Genomic DNA, 15,086 nt, shown 5'->3' with positions numbered 1-15,086 from the left:
CTGAAGTGGTGATTTGTTGAGTTAAATGTTTTCTTTTTTCCTTTTTGAGGAACCCTCATTGTTCAAACAATTGACTGTTTATTATGTACAATCCGATTCCATCTCCTCCCAGCATTAGAGGTGAAGCCAAAATACAGCTTTGATGGGCATTGAAGGTATTCGCAGAGGCGATCTGGCTGGAGCCATGGGACTGACGGCACACCTTTTCTGCCAACCAAAACACACTTGTAACTTTCAGATAAAACATCAGAGATCCTTCAGGTGGGTTCAGTCTACAGCAGAACACATTCTTAGGTTGATATGAAACAGACACTTTAGACTATGGAGAGTCCAATGGCTATTGGTGTTTGCTACGCTGTCTCTCTCTGTTCCTCCTATACTCTACTATATAGAAGGCTGCAGCAGCCCAAATTTGTCAACAGAGCTGCAATCAATCATCTTATTAACATCAAATAACTCATTTAAACTAACCTTCTCAGAGAAGCTAACATTTGTACATTAATCCGCATAAGAAGAACTACTATGACAGAAAGCAAGCTAGAGAAAAATGTATTTGGCGCGTGTTATAATTTTCTAATTTGACCCATGTTCCATCTGTTATACTGGAGGAGGTGTGCTTTCAGACCTATGCTACAGCCACTATCCAGGGGCAGCTCTTAAAGTTTTGACTGCACAATGGATAGCGGTTTTTCTGTCCATGGTAACAGTCCAGCATGGTACAAACTGCTCTCAGTTCCACAGGGGAATCGATACATTCTGCTGTTTTTTTTTGTGTATAGACATGCTGCAGGTCAAAGTGAGGATTCTACAATCTGCTGGTTAGCAGCAAACATTGTATGAACCATCACACTGAATGAGTACTGATAACTGTGGATGTTTTGGTGGTGCAACATTTTTATTTTGAAGAGATTTTCCCAAAATGTTCACACATTCTTATTTTCAATCAAACCCTCCAGGGCATCTGGCTGATACAGGTTTTTATTATGATACGTCCAGGTCACCCGCACACTGTACATATACACTGAGGTGAAAACAGTAAAAACAATACAGTCACATTTTCCCCTCTACACGCGGGCATTTACAAGAATCTCTTTCAAGCTTTTCTCATCAGATCAACACTCCTGCTCCCCCCTCGGGCATGTGGGGGAAAGTTTGAAAAGAACATTCAGAACTTGCTTTTAGTAATCTGCATGCCTCGTGGAGCCCGGTTGCTGTCAATCGCTCTGTTCTTCAAGCCATTTGACATTCTGCTTGATGTTGGTGTATGTCTGAGGTGCAGCAGCGACACTTATTGTTCATTATTTCAGAGATAGAGAGAGAGAGGAAGAGAGAGAGAGAGAGAGAGAGAGAGAGAGAGAGAGAGAGAGAGAGAGAGAGAGGGAGAGAGGGAGAGAGGGAGAGAGGGAGGGTAAGAGGGTGTCAGTGTATTAATAGACAGTGTGGGGTTGTGTTGCACACAAACACCTAACAAGCTCAGCACAGAATTCCCTCAAGTGTTTAATACCAGCAATTAAGTTTCCCAAAAAGCTGAGCACAGAAAGTGTGCTCTTTCTGTGTACTTCAGAGAGTTCCTGTTATTAGTCAGTCCCACTTTTACAGGCAAACTGCCCTGACCCCTGTGCTGTCAGGTTCACTCTCTGGTGTATTCAGATTATCATGTGATTGTGTAAGATGTTTAGTAAATATCAACCAACAGGGTGCTCCTTCACAGTAGACTTATCCTATAAAAAGCTGTTTGCATGTTTGTGTGCTGTATTGGAAAGTAACCAAGTACATATGTGAATCAAGTAGTGGAATACAAACTTGTGGAAATATACTTACTCAGTATTTTCTTTCTTTTGGGGAAGTAAATGATAAATAGTAAGGAAGCGCTAAATGGACATGTAACCCTATTTTATGAGAACTAATATCCAGTTGTTCTTGAGATCTCAATTGTTATTATTTTTTTGTGAAATAGATGATTGATTAGGGAGAGATTTTTTTCCTGCAGATTTTTTTTAGATTTGACAGAATGTTTTGTACTCATGGCTGATACTGGAGAAGGATTAGCAAAGAGACATATGATTTCTGTTGAAGTATTGTTTTAGAGAGAGGAAATCAACAACAAGAGAAAAATGCTCACGAACATGTTTATAATGTTTATACTGATGTGAATGCTTTACTGCTCTTTGAGGAAAAAAGAGCTTAACTGTGCACATATTTATGTTATTCTGAAATGTATTGGGACACACACATCATGACATCTGGGCTGTGATGGTTGGCATTTAACTGGTATTTCTAGTCAAATTTTGCAAGATAACTAACAACAGTAATAAAGGAATAAATTAGAGTTCATAAAGCTTTATCATTGTTACATTACAGTTGATCATTTTATACAGCTACAAATCAATACATCACTCTGCATCCTGCATAAAAGTTAAAAGTTAATATTAAAAAGAAGATCCAATCCAACATTTTTTTATAAAGAACTTTTAAAACAACAAAAGCTGACCAAAGTGTTGTACAATCAGATTATAAAAAACAATAAAAACAACATCAAAATTATACAAGATAGCAAACCATACGATTTGGTGACAAGAGATACAACTATGTGCTTACGTACAGAGATAGAGAACAGTGCTATGAATGTAAAATAATTAATAACTGGATATAACCGTACTCCTGGTGCAAGTTCACATTTCCGAACAGATTATATTTTATCAAAAGTAAGAAATGTTACATCAGAAACTTTACATACATAAATCACTGTCTTCAGAGCAACAAGAAACACATACCCCAAACAAAGATCAGAGAAATATTTGAAATATCATTTCTTTCTATGAATTGCAGAACTCTTCTTCTTTTCCCCTTAGATAATCTTATACTCAAAGCTGCTTGTAAGACAGCTAATACCACAGGTTAGGAAACAGTGAATCACTGTATATGGAGTAAAAGTGTATCTAAGTGAGAGTGTAACTGATGTAGGAGGTGCCGATGGCCTGTTTTCAACTGAAATGGATTTTCTTCATGGTTCAAGTCTACCTGGGGGGGAATTTCAGCATCAACTTCATCATATATCTCAACATTGCATCACTTTTCTGGTCTTACAGATCAGCCAAATCAGAAAACAAGGATTTGAGATTTGGTTAAAGAATCTGTTTTGCTGCCATCATGTGGTGTGAGCCTCTAATCACAGAATGAAAACGAAGATGCAACTTACTGCTGGATACCTGTGATGAAGGCTTTCAGGTACGCTAAGGTCTTTACCATCATGCTTGGAGGTGTATTACAACCATATTTCTGTTTGTGTGTTAAGGCTTTTGATTTGTTGTTTGAATTTAAAGGATACATTTATGACACTTTCTGTGTCTAGCTTGGCTGGCAGAGCGATACTATGTCTTTATATCGTGTCCACTTTGATATCCCCCTACTCACTTATTCACAGTGCAATCCTCTCTGAAAGTCTCAAAAAAATCCTCTGAAATGTGTTATTCTGCTTCTGGCTCTGACCAGTCTTACACACATCCAGCATCATGCTTTGAATGTGTGAACAGAGGAAAAATGCTCTTTTGCTTTTGTTGCTGCGACTATTTGCTTTGCAGTAACAATGTGAACAGTGTGATGTCGCCAATCACATCTGGTATGCATCACATGGCATTCCCTCTCTGCTCAGCGTGCCCAGGGGGGGAGTCCCTGGTAACCACGGAGCACCCACAGTCCTCATTAGACTGCATGTGTCACTGTGGCATCAACACTCAGCCTTGACTTATGCTTTTATATTTACAATCATCCATCACAGCACTGTCATCACACAACAGTCAGAGAACACAGAGCCAGTCCTGAACAGTTTGAACTTGTGTTTGTAACTCCTGATACGTGCAGCCTCCTCGGGGGGGGGGCTGTTTCTGTCTGCGGCCATGTTTTTGAGACTAGTTATGGCCTCAGACCCCAAAAGGAGTCCCTGTCCTCCTTTTGTTGTCCCTCAAAGCGCAGAGGAGGGACAGAGTTTGATGTGTCTTCTGAAGGCCTGCTGCTTTGTCAACACTGAGGCCTCCGCACTGACACTATAGAGCACCTCAGGGTGACAGAGAGGGGAGGGGGTGGGTCACTGGTAAAGAGAGACAGACAGAGAAAGAGGGAGAGAAAGAGAGAGAAAGAGAGAGGCGACAGGGGGAAGGGTGCCAGTGAGTATGGCCATGCAGCGCCTGAGGCTGGAGGAGAGTGCTCTGTGCAGCAGACTGCCTGAGAGGGACTGAGGCTGCTGGCTGATGACATTTTATGGTCACAACATGCAATCCCAAAGTTTTAGTTGGTGAAAATCCACTTTTCATGCACTGAAAGCTGGTGTTTCTTTTTTTTTTTGTTCTTGCCACACAAAGAATGATGTGGTTTTGCATGTCATCATGTCCTCTGAGTTTTACTTCTACACAGTAAACAGAACAGCAGGTGTTGGATAAGCTAATTTATACCAGATGGCGGGATAATGGATTTATTACAGATTTGTTAACCCTTCAGCTTATAAGTAGCAAAAACAAGATCTCAAAATATGCTGGACATAAGTAAACTCATGGGCTTTTACTTACATGTAATAATAAACTATTCTTTTTGATAAATTTAGTCTTGAATTGGATTCCTGTATGTGTGTTCATGGTGCCTCACATGCCTCATAGCAAGAAAGTTCCTGATTTGAACCGCTGGCTTGGTAGGAGCCTTTCTGTGTGGAGTTTGCATTTTCTCCCTGTGCATGCGTGGGTGCTCTCTGGGTACTCTAGCTTCCTCCCACAGTTCAAAATCATTGTCTGTAGGTGTTCGTAGTGTAAGTGTGTTTGGTTGTTTTGTCTCCACGTGTTGGCCCTGTGATAGGCCGGCAACCTGTTCAGGGTGTACCCTGCAGCGGGGATTTTAGCAATGAATAGAAACACAAACAGATCGGACTCACATGAATTTAATTCGTTGTTTTTTTTTAAACTGGCTGAAGTTTGCGGTACCCAGGACCCTGTCTATAGATATAACTTCTGTGTATAAATGAGGCTGGCATCTCTAACACCTAAAGTAAAAAGACTAAAGTAAACTGCCTATAGCCATGAAGGAGCTCTTTTTCACTGACTACTGATGAACCTTTCTGTATTTTATATTGAAATGATAAAGACATTCTGAATAATGGGTAACAATATTTTGGCAGTATAACATTAGGCAGATTCACAATGTGTTAAACTGGATGAACAAGTTATTTTAATCATAGGAGCTCGATCTGCAATCAACATCAGCAACAGTAGCTAAGCTAGCACACTGACACATGGCCTCTATGAGATTCTGCACAAAAGTTAAATTTTTGTACGTACTTAAGTCAGATTCCAAATCAGAATTTATTCAGAGGGGGAGGAGTTAGGCACATCAGGTATCATGGAGATTCCCATATCAATGAATGGACTTCCAGCTGACTTACATCCAGACACACATGTGGAGGTTGAAGTGATGATGTGGTGCAAACAGGAGTGATGCTGTCTGTTATCAACTAGGCATAGTAGACCTACTATTGATAAGTACGTCATGCAACCACACTTCAAAAAACACAAACAAACAAAAAAGTATGAATTATCCCTTTAATACAGGTATTTCAGATATGTGTTCCAATGCAGTTACTGTACTTTAGAACATCATTATTTTGTTTCCTGACCTAAAGTCAGCATGAACTATCACCCTGCCTTATGCAGGCATAATGAATGACATGAATCATGAAAGTTAAACAATATGAGCTTACTGTATGTTCATGTTGACATTTTATTTTAGCTTTTGGGTTAAAGGACAACTTGGCAGAGTTGGGTTTAGGTGCAGTGGGAGGACCTTTTTCTGCATTCATGAATAGTTACTCTAAACATAAAACATATCGCCCAGAGCTAGCTCTGGTGACAAAGGAGGAGTCACTCCGTCAAGACAGCGAAGGTTTGGTTTCAAACCATTGAATTTTGTTTAAAATATATAGACTACTCCCCAAGGAATGTTAGTGAAATGTTCAACTTGTGATAACAGCTGAGTCCAATGACAGAATACCAATGACAACACAGTGCCAGACTGTACCACAGGAACATAAATATAATAAATCTATGCATTGATTTAACATTTCATTAAGAATCTTAATCAAGTTACGAAGGCGGACAATTCCAAGTGATGTTCCCACCTTCCAAGCTGTACCAAGAAGTTGTATTTTTCCATTAATTGACAAAAAAAGTGTAATCATGATGGCACCAACTAAGCCATCCCTGAGTGGCTTAAGGTATCTTTTTTCCTTTGGAGACATAAAAAATGTCTATATGTGTTTTAACTCTGTAGACGTGTGAGTTGTAATGATTTTTTTCCCTGTGTTGTTGTCTTTGTGTTGTATTTATATTCAGCTTGATAATGTATTTTATGCTAATTTCAACATGTGGATGTGAATTACTTTGCATGTCATGATCTTGTAAAACAAAGACTTTTAAGAAATTGAATTATACCCTAATTATAAATGATCAGTTATACAATATAATACGCCCCTGCCTGCTCTGAGTATCATCTGTTTTCATGGCTTTTACATAACAAGGCCCAGAATCTCAGTATTTGTTGCACATGCAGTAACAGCCTGTTATCCTGTGATATATCTGTTCTGTGCAGTGAATCATGCTCTGAATGTGTTTGCCGTCCTCCAGAGGGTAACACAGATCTGAGGCTTGGGCTGGCCTGAGGCACAGATCTCTACTTGCTGGCCTGATGCAGGCTGAGGAGCCAGTGCCCCATGGTCATCGCTTTCTTTTACCAACACTTTGTGTTAAGTGGCCATAAGTAACACTGGGTTCGTATTGTGTATGCATCCAGAGAGTTGGTTCTCTCACACATCATTATGGTTCACTCATGTGTGTGGTCTCAGTGTTGTTCCCCTCTGTTTCAGCTCTGACCTAATCCTGTCAGTTTATACCTCTGATACGCAGCATAACTCCACTTCTGGGTAGACAACTAGCAAAGCATGTCAGCCACGAGATACTCTAGATGTTCTCGATTATTTACTTTAGTTTGTCTGTACGTGTAAATCCAAGACGCGTCCATTTCACGTTGCATCTCTGTCTACTTTCTCTGTCTGTTGGAATTACATCTTTGAAAACATTAGTTGAGTAATTATTGAAAAATGAACTATAATCATAATCTTCAATGACAAAATTACGTTTCTTTAATGCAAGTAATGATAACCATTAACCTTTGCTGCTTGGTGTGCAATTTGATTGGTGGATTTGTACTGCTGAAGCTCTGATTACATGAGTGAATTAAGTAGGATTAACATCATGACAATATGTTACCCTGGCAGTTTCTGGTTGAGGAGGCTACTACATGTCTCAAATTGATTTGGTGGATTACAAAAAAAAAAAAACGACATTGTAACAATAAGTTCTATCATTGCAGTGTGTTGAAGCTAATTGGTGAATTAGAGAAGGTCATTCTTTTTTGTCACTTAGAAATGAGAGAGGTGGATAATCCAGGAGAGTACAGTTGAGAACACCAATGTGGTTGAGGGGTTAATGTAATGGAGACATAGTGATGCCAAACTTGGGGGATAATGAGGATGATGAGGCGGACACTGTATATCAGGGTTCCCAAAATGTGGGTTGGGATCCTCTGGGGGGGGTCGCAAGACACAAATGGGGGGTCGTGAGATGTATTCAAGAATGTTTTTTTTTTTTTCGAGTTATCTAAAAAATATTACATTTTACCTATTATACTAAAAAATATCAACAAAAATAGTATCTAAGCTTGAAATAAAACCTTGAAAATCTGACCTTTATTTACCAGGTAAAAATGTTTGAGAACCAGTTCTCATTTACAAACGTGACCTGACCAAGAGGCACCAACAGGAACACATACACACACATAGACATATAAACATAAAATAGAACAAAAGTGAACAAGTAACAATCAATGCGCGGGAGGTTTAAAAAAGTGTGTGTGTATATATAAGTGCATGTAAGTAAAGTCCAAAGTGATCAGCAGGAGCAACAGTCAACTACAATCTGTTGATGTTTAAGCTTGAAGGTTGTGAGTGGAGTCAAAGTTGAAAGTTTGAGGTTGCTTTGTAAGTTATTCCAATAGTTAGCTGCTGCAAAACGAAAGGAATTACGGCCGAAAACAGTAGATGTACCGGGGATAATGAGCTTGATGTATTCAATGGACCTAGTGCAGTATGAGACTTGGGTGACATGAAGAAGAGAGGACAGGTAGGGAGGTGTCTTGCCCAGGAAAATAGAAAATAGAAAATGTAGTGAGTTTTCTGCCTTTCTTTTTGCCAGATGACTCCTAAGTTTAGGGTTAGTGAACAGTTCATTATCAAAAGTATCAGTAGCAGTAGATTAATTCATAAAGGCACAGGAAACACAGACACATGCTCATATAGGTAGGGTCATTTTCTGCAGACCAGCTGAATGAAGCCACATTAAATCACTTTGAGGGACAGTGGGGGTCACAAGTCTTTGGCACCAATATTTTAGGTGTCGCGGGCTGAACAGTTTGGGAACCCCTGCTGTAGATGATGACTATCTGAATAACCCACATACTGTAATTTTGCATTGTAAGATAAATGTAGCTACTTTTGTAACATGCTGTGTGCCTAAGATTCAGCTAGCAGGCAGCTGCTAGCTAGGAGAAGTTGTGTAGCTCTTTTGTCACTGCAACGTAATATGATTCCGCTTTACCTTAAATATCTTAGAGGGGCCAATTATTGCATTATGTTATGTCCTCAAATAATGCATACAAAATGGCTTTGTGACTGCAAGTAAAGAGCAGAAAAATATCGATATATAGAATACATTTACACCAATCATAGTTATTGGGTTGGAGTTTAATAAGCTACATGATAGTTACATTGTAGAGTTTTACACGTCTGTGGCCGTTGATACCCTTGCTTCCATGCCAGTTCTCTGGCTGGTTACTCATTAAATAAGTTAAACTATTCCTTTACCGGAGCAATTATTTATACTTGGACTGTACATTTAGTTCAAGCATTTCAGTAATATTTCGCAGACCAATTTTAGCCATTGATTGATAAACTGGGCCAAATATGGAAGTGAATGTCAACCAAACCAAGTCACCAAAACATTGGAGCATTTAGAAAGTAAAGATCCACCAACAGAGCAACGAGAGAATGAAAATTGGTTATAAAGTCACTTATGCTTTCGTTTTTCTTCACTTGCTTGATGTTAGGGGGCCATGCAGCACCAAAATATTTATGATGTTATCTCTATGAGGTGAGTGTTTTTTATTCAGAATTTTAGTTCCAGCTGGATATGTACCCAAGTGGTAAAATCAAACTTTAATGGCAGGTTTCAAAGGTGACTTTTTTGTTTCTGATAGCTTTTTGAGTCCAATAAAAACTTAACTTTTAGTTTGTTTTTTGCGCCTCTAATCATTTTCTACACTCAGGGTTCTTTTTGGGAAACTCTTTTTAAAGCTCTTGGGATTCATCATCACCTGAGTCTAATGAATAACATCCTGCTCTGGAATGAACTGCTGTGAGCTGGCGCGGTGCACCTGCCTTCTGCCAGGCCGCCACAGAGCTGCAGCCACGCCAGCCAGCCTACAGGCACTTTTAGATAACTCCTGTCTGATTAGCTCCTTAGGAGGACATTGTTCCAAAAGCAATTCACTCGACTCCCAGTATTAATTTAGTCCCGAGAGAGAGGCCCATCCATCCTAGGTAGGACGGGCCGTGCTCGGGGCCAACCCTGCGGCCTGCTAATAGCACGGCACCTCCTGGCCTGTCACTATAAGTGATAGTCTCTGCAAGTTTGTTGCCTCGTTGTGTGTTTCTCCCATCAGGCAGTGCGTCTCCCTCCCTCCAATTCTCTCCCTCTTTCTCTCTCCCTCTCTGTCAGCAGTGGTTTGGGCAGGTGTCTCCTTTGTCACTTCCATCACTCACGCTGTTTGACGACAAGAAGAGAGAGTTGAGAACGTGGTGGGAGCAGCCGGTGATTCATTGGAAGCTCACCTCTCTCAATGAAAGAGAGCAGGAGAGAAAAACACGCCGGCTGCCTTTTTGGGTGTTTGTTAGAGCTGCCAGGAACAAGGAAACAGGTAGAGAATATGAAAAAGCTTTCAATCTCACTGAAGCTGTGAGAGTTACTCCAAAGCTGTTTTAAAAAATGAGAAGTTGACACGTTCTCTGATGTGTGAAACACTTATTGATAAAGAGCCCAAGCTGTTTTAAACCGACAGGGGATCCCAGGTGGTTTATGGATAGAACAAAGTGTTTTCCTCCTACATGTTTGTAGTTTCTGTTTGACATGTAACACTGTATTGTGGGAAATAGGTGAAGGAGACTGTGGTGCTGCAAAAGTTGTTTATAAAGATCTCAGCCACTGAAGGTGGTTGGAGGCCTGCTCACCTTTGGGAATTCAGCCATTATTATTCCAGGTGTATATTTAGATCCAATTATGAATGTATATGTATTTAGTATGCAGGGAAACGTATGTTGTGTATTAAAGATATCAGTCAAATGCAACTTAATGACCAAATATAAAAAGGTCATCTTATGTGATCAAAGGTGGTTATTTGTATTTACGTTGTTTTGTTCGGCTTTTTACTAATCACCCTACTGTAGTAAATACTTGATCCTAATTGGTCCAAACCCCATAACAATAGTAACTAATACTGAATAGCAATAGCAAAGTCTGGGACAAACAGAAAAGGAGGAGGATATTCTTAATATTACTCCTAATCCTTTGGAGGCATATAACTTTACATTCAGAGTTAATGACTGATCAATCACAAGCAGAGCAAAGTAGAGGGCAGGAGGAAAACAGTGCAGAAACTAGTCAGGGATGTTAAAAGACCCAAGGAGCTGAGTGAGAGACTTTGACTAAACTGAAGAAAACATATATTATGTATATCTCAAATAACCACCGACTCACCTACATTATCCCTCACTTGGCATTATTGCCACATTTGGTTGCCTTTACCCCAAAATAAAGTGCTATCTCTAGAAACAGGAATTTTCAGTCATCACCATTCAGTAGTTTTAACTCTTCTGTTATTTTCACACAAAAGTTCTGACACCGTTTGAAAGTAGAGATTGTTGCTGCATTTTGAAAAGTCCTTGAGAAATGTGTTGCTCAAAAGCAAGTATTAACTACTACTGATTTTGAACCATGAGATATAATTTGTATGCATTTTTTGTTTTAATATTGATTATTTTCTTTTTTAATGATGCCTGATAAGACTGATGAATTTCCTCTGACATAAAAAAACATAAAACCAGTTACAAATGTGTGTGTGTGTGTGTGTGTGTGTGTGTGTGTGTGTGTGTGTGTGTGTGTGTGTGTGTGTGTGTGTGTGTGTGTGTGTGTGTGCGCGCACGTGTGCTTATGTGTGTGAGTGATGTTTGCTAAGCCAGTGAAATAGCATCATTGGGGTACCAATTAGACATTTTTAGTTTCAGACAGTATTTTTAGGAACAAGCGACAAACACAAAAACAGAAAAAGATCACAAACCATAACTCTCGTACCCACAAAGGAAATCTTGAGTTTTCTATTAAGAGGGTGAACCATTGCTTTGTTACCTCTGGTGTACAGAAAGTGTTTCACTATGTTTCCAGAGATGAGTCCTCTGTGTTATCAATGTTGTGTAAGAGTGCTTTTGTTAGACTGTCATATTTTTGTATGAAAAAACAAGAGAAGTCAAGTTAATGTTTAGTACATCTTTACATTCCTCCTGCCTCCTCCCGTCCATCAGCACCACCACACAGATGTTCTCCTCAGCCCTTGACGTCTTTTCACATTAAAAATACATCCACAATATGCTGTCATTAGATCTGGGGAGGGTATGATGGCATAGATATAAAAAAAGCAAAGTGCAGGATTATTTTATCCTTTCAAATGTTTCAGCCATTTCCCTCTGGTTGTGTCAGACGGTGGAGATACACCCTCAAGGTTAAAGCAGCACTGAGCCCTCAGCAGCCTGTGTGACTGGCTTCATTATAGATCCTGTGTTTATTGATTCAGGTTCATTAAAGCTGCTGTATAATTCATGTCAATGCCAGTGTATAGCTTAATTAGACAATTTCATGGGTGTTTTAGTGTCAGACTGAAGCATGACAGGTGGTGGCAGCAAATTAGGGAACAAAGTGCACATTAAAATACTTCACATATCTCCATGTGCATGAAAACACATATGTGGGCATCTCTGTTTGAAAGCTGAGCCAGTGCTGGAGGTTGTAATATTTCAGATGCAGCACTGCCATCATGTGGCAAAATATAACATGTCCACAATATTAGACAATGCACTGCAGGATTTTTCTAGTTTTATTTTAATGAGCAGTTCTAACATTTGAGCACTTTGCCAAAGGATGCCCTCAGAGACAGCCATTAAAAAGAGCTACTTGAATATGATTTTTTAAACAATACCTTATATAATTACTTGATATACTGTATTTTGAAACCTTTGTAGTATGAGCAGTGGCATCATGATAAGCTCTATTTCTTTTTCAAATCTGATGATTTCAGTGTTGTTTTTTCATATATTAACCACATATGTTTAGAATCTAAACATATGAAAGCAATCTACACAATAGAATGCTTTCATACGTTTTGATGAAACTTTCCCCCTCCACAGCCTTTGAAATGAACTGAAAGACTTAATTAAAACAAAACATTTAAATGATTGTATGTTTTGAAATGTTGTCATGATTCATAGTATAAGGAAAAAAATAAAAAATACACAGAGATTAGTTCCTCTACAACAGACAGCCTGTGGGTTGGGTCCAAGCCACCAGTATTTCATATTGAAAAATATTTCTGAGATATTTAAAAGTTTAACTATTTACAGTCTCATTTTCAACTAGTTTTTATAAACTTTGTATTATCTGCAAAGTAAGATGTTAATATGTTGATTCATAAATTAAATGAGGGATTTTGTGTTTGAAAGCTGTTACCTGCATTGTTTCCAGTTCATCAGCAGGGAACTTCAAGGACCTCCTAATTTGAAATGTATCAATTATTGATCAGCGGTATTACATTCTTGATTCTGATTGGTCGAAACCCCATAACAATTAATTGGTAATTAAATCTCAACTACCAGGGACAACATGATCTCACACATCATATCTCATCAATCTATTGGGCAACACTATCTAATTGGGAAAAGCCTTGAGGGAAAGGTGCGTTTTGACTGCTGTTTTAAAACTGTCCAGGGTTGGGTCGCTGCGGATATCGGCAGGGAGAGAGTTCCACAGTGTAGGGGCTGCCACACTGAAGGCTCTTTCTCCAAAAGTCTGCAGCTTAGTCCGGGGGATGGAGAGGAGACCCAGGTCTGAAGACGGTAGGTTCCGGGATGGAGTGTGTTGGTGGAGGAGGTCAGCCAGATATTGGGGGACAAGGGCATGCGGGGATTTGTATGAATGGGTGAATGGGACTTTTACTGTAGAAGTGCTTTGAGTGGTCGGAAGACTAGAGAAAGCATTATAGAAATCAGTCCATTTATCATTCACCAAAGAGCGGCACATTTCGCTTCTGCCTGTTAAATATAGGGCAAAAATCTTAGTTTCAGTCATCAAATTAGTCAACAACGTGGCAAGAATGTGCATTTTCATCAGCATTCTAGATCAGAGGGCTATACAGCAAGGAGGATTCATTTAATATTAGATGCTCTCTGATTCCTGCAATCCAGGTAACAGAAGCAGAACTGGTCACACCAACATTTGCCTTGTTTATTTTGTGTCAACTGCAGAGCTCAGAGAAGAAGAAGAAGAGCTGAATGAGGACAGTTTAATGTTAAACTGACCACAACAGGTGGATAAGAATCAATTGCCATTAAACACTAACTGCCATGGAATCAAAGGGACTATTTAAAAAAAATCATTTTAAATCAATAAAATCACATTTTAATCAATATTTTTGCCAGCATGTCTATATCTTAAGTTAGTAGCCAGGTAATAGGCTGGATAATGTATGGATAGCAGGTGGTTATGGGAAATAGTATCCTGACAGGGTGAGAACCACCTGCTAACCATACATTATTCCTTACTTGTTAAGTTGCAGGGGTATTGAATACCATTCACTGAAAGATTTAGAATAATAGATCTGCTAATGGTCTACATTTTCACACATTGAACCAAATGATGTTGGCAAGAAAATGGTCTGCCCCCCATGAGCCCTCATTTAAGCATCTGGCCCCATACATAGCATGAGTCTGACATGCCTACTCCTCAGTCTTCCTCATGTTATAATCACTGGCTCCTTCCAGCTAAATGAAACAAAAGTGCTTGCATTCAGAATGAGCAGCGTGTTGATAAAAGGCCCAGGCTAGTTATCCAAATGGGATGTTCGTGCAGTACGTGTCCTCGGCAGGGCCTGTGTTTTGAATTTTCCAACATAAAAATAATTTCCCACTTGTCATTTTGCTTTGCTTGATTAATAACAGAGCTTGGTTAAATTATTTTAATGAGGTTTATTTATCTGAGAAAGGAGTCTGGAGCTACACCAAAACAAACAAGAATTCATGGGAAAGGGGGAGAATAAATCGCGAGCATGTAATTCAGACACGTTTTGTTTGACGTTTGGGGAAATATTTTCTGCGCCTTGAATGTCGCCCAAAAGAATCGAGGAGCCGACCTCTCAAATTGATTTTGCTGTGCTAATAAATAAGAGTTTTTCGCAGAACCTCTTTTGCAGTTGTTGCCATTGTAAACTGTGTGTGTAAGCAGATCAGAGTCTTAACTCCACATGTGTGTGTGAGCTCTGTCACAAGCAGAAAACCATCATCAACCATGTTAATGCTGGCTGAAGGCGAACATGGGGATTAACTAAGTAACATACAGTATAATAGTAATACTTGAAAAATGGAGCAAAGTCTCTCTTTTACAGTCCTCCAAACCAAGGCGAGGTTGTTTATCACTCCTGGAAGATGTTTGGTTGCCTCCCTTGTATGTCTGCTCTGGGCCCTAAAGCTGATTTAGCTACACAAGCACGTTGTCTTCAAAGCATGTCAAGATTTTCCACGCACACTAATGAGGTAAATGAATGGCTTTTGTTTTCCTCACAGTTTTAACTTCCCCTAAAGTGCTCTCATGACTTATACAAGAGCTGTGGTGGAAATC

This window comes from Notolabrus celidotus, chromosome 3 (genome assembly GCF_009762535.1).
Source record: "Notolabrus celidotus isolate fNotCel1 chromosome 3, fNotCel1.pri, whole genome shotgun sequence".
In the NCBI taxonomy this organism is placed as follows: Eukaryota; Metazoa; Chordata; class Actinopteri; order Labriformes; family Labridae; genus Notolabrus; species Notolabrus celidotus.
The sequence above is the reverse complement of the archived record's forward strand: the minus strand, read 5'-3'. Positions refer to the sequence as shown.